A 2,760-nucleotide genomic window follows, 5' to 3' on the forward strand; every position below is an offset into this window, starting at 1 on the left:
TGCGTATGCCCCACCTACTTGTCTCCGTTCTTCTGATAAAAATCTTTTAGTTGTTCCTAGGATTAACACCAAAACCTTTGGTTCTAGATCATATTCATTTTCCGCAGCATCCCTTTGGAACTCATTGCTCAAACATATTATCCAATCACCGTCAGTTGCTATTTTTAAGACAAAACTTAAGACGTACCTTTTTACCATCTAAATGTTAAGCACCTTTGATTTTTACTTCGGTATAGTTGAAATTGGCGCTATATAAATTATTATTATTATTATTATTTTATTGACCATAATTATTAGAGTATAGTATATGAAAACGCAACAAAATGAATAGCATGAAGCACATACAAATTCCATTATGAATATGTCACCTTAAATGGAAGAAAGAGAATATGAATGAAAGATAAAATGTTGTTAGTAGAAAGATAGCAAAACGCAAATAAAAAAATACTTAGGCCTATGATAAACCGATTGACGAACTAATTATAATAATATATAGGGCCTAGGCATATTAAATTTTGCGTTTTCGCAACTCCTTCGGCGCTCCACATATTTGTCCTAAATAGACCGAAATTATCCTAAACTAATAATAAGGCCTAGGCCTAGGCCTAGCCTAGGGACTAAAGTTAATAATATTAATAATACACAAATTAAATAAGCAAATGCTCAGGTGTCTGTTTATACGCCAAAACAGGACCCCAGACCTACCTTTATTTATTTTAAAAATTAATAAAATACTATGGTAGCTAACCCCAAGTACACACAGCATAATACACAACAGGCCCTCCAGCCAGCAGCAGCAAGGGCAGACACGAAAATCATCGTAAAAAGGTTATTACGCCCTCTAGCATGAGTCTCTGCTGCTACCCTGGGAACATCACCCTGGAGGTAAACGTAAACTATCCGCCGGACAAAATTGCCAGTAGTAAAGTTAATTCCCTTTATGGGTTCATAATTCCACTCACCAAAAAATATATTTCAAGAAGATCTAATAATCTCTCTGGTCAAAAAAAAAATTATTTTGAATGGAACTGGGCTCTTTAAGGGATGGTACCGATAACATGTTATTTTTGTCATTTTGTATAATTCTGATGATAATAATAATTATAATCTTAATACTAATAGGCCTAATAATTTGAATAATATAATAGTTAGCAAAACTAGTATGTGGTTTGTCTTTTTATTTCTTTCCGGGCCTTTTGATATCTGTTTGTTTGAGGTTCTACTGCTATACATTGTTTTTTGATATGTTTTATCTTTTTTTACTTTTACTGTTTCAAGTGGTTGTCCTTTTTTTGTAAGTTTTCATCCAATTTACCCATTTGTTCTTCTTTTTTATTGTTTGTACGTGAGATTTTATACTGATATTTTATTATGTGTTTTTAATATTAAACTTCAATTAGTATTTTATTGCAAATTACAATACAGCTTATCGTATTTGTATAATCGTTTTTCATGAATTTTTCACGCTCTTACAAAACATATTGAACAATTGTAGAAGTTTGTCTTTCTCGACCCCGCACCCAAAAAAAGTATCTGCAAAAATGCAGAATTATTCTACAGATTTAATATTGAGAGTGGCGTATCTCGGGCAGGTAGCACTCTTCCAAAAAAATAAATAAATAAATAAAATAAAATGCTTGCGCTTGCCACCACCACCCCCCCCCCCCCCCCAAACACACCATCTCTCAACCAGGATCTCTCACTGAATATGCAAAGCAAATAAGAACGCTCAAATAGTTTAAAATGTATTTATTTTTATTTTATATTATATTATATGACAAAACCACACCCAACAGCAAACATACCGGTACCAAAAATTACAGAATGCATTAGATTGATTAAAATATAACTTATAAATAAAATAGAAAAACGCAAAAAAAAAAAAAAAAGTCAATTAAAATCGGAAAACAATAAACTCATCACCAATTCAAGCACATCAGTCAAATAAATGTATAGAAATGTATTAAACTTAATTTGATGGAATGGATATCGATAGTAGGATCTTCATTGTAACAATAAACGATGAATGAAACCATTAATTTTCTTAGGCCTACTTTTTAACAGAACTATACAAATAATTTTTTTTTAAATATGCTCCAATAAATTTGATTTGGTTAGATATCGAATAATCACTAACCTTAAGTCAATACGCATACTGTATTCATTTAGCATATTTTTTTATTCAGTCCAATTAGTGTTCCCGGCAGAAATTGTTAATTTCAACAAGGTAAGCAGTTAATTGTACACACCCTAAAATCTAGACTTGCCACAAGTCTCTTATTTTTTATTATTTTTCTCATTCTGGACAGCGCCACCAACGAGAAAGTTAATTTAGAGATAGACGGAATAAGCCTAATTCATCATAGAGCTATTAAACATTCTTAATATTATCTCTATGGCCTAATTCGAAAAAAAAAAGAAATCGAATATGGGACGCCAATTAAATTAGGTATGGCGCGCACTAAGTGCAATAAAGAGTGAGTAACCTAAAATTAGGGCCTGGAACCCAGGCTACCTAAAACAAACCAAACAAAAGTATACTGTATTATATTATAAAACCGAAAGGTCCACTGATTAATCTCAGATAAGAAAGTATAATACATACTCCAAGTATTGAAATACACGCCATCGTGTTGGGATTCAATATTTCGACATTAATAATTATGTCATCATCAGGAATGATGACCTGTCCTGTCCTGATGATGACATAATTAATGTCGAAATATTGAATCCCAACACGATGGCGTGTATTTCAATACT

General features: G+C 32.0%; 1 protein-coding gene across 2 annotated transcripts in view; it reads right to left on the minus strand.

Moving 5' to 3' along the window:
• LOC117100509 (transmembrane and coiled-coil domain-containing protein 3-like) overlaps window positions 1-826 on the minus strand; it is a 23,207-nt gene extending 22,381 nt beyond the window's left edge. For both annotated transcript variants that reach the window (XM_033240241.1, XM_033240240.1), the window contains exon 1: window positions 706-826. The gene's annotated coding sequence lies outside the window, so the exon portion shown is untranslated. The remainder of the gene's footprint in view (window positions 1-705) is intronic.
• Window positions 827-2,760: the final 1,934 nt, after the last annotated feature.

Source organism: Anneissia japonica, unplaced genomic scaffold, assembly GCF_011630105.1.
Source record: "Anneissia japonica isolate Jap-2015-1 unplaced genomic scaffold, ASM1163010v1 scaffold685_len2926416_cov193, whole genome shotgun sequence".
NCBI lineage: Eukaryota > Metazoa > Echinodermata > Crinoidea > Comatulida > Comatulidae > Anneissia > Anneissia japonica.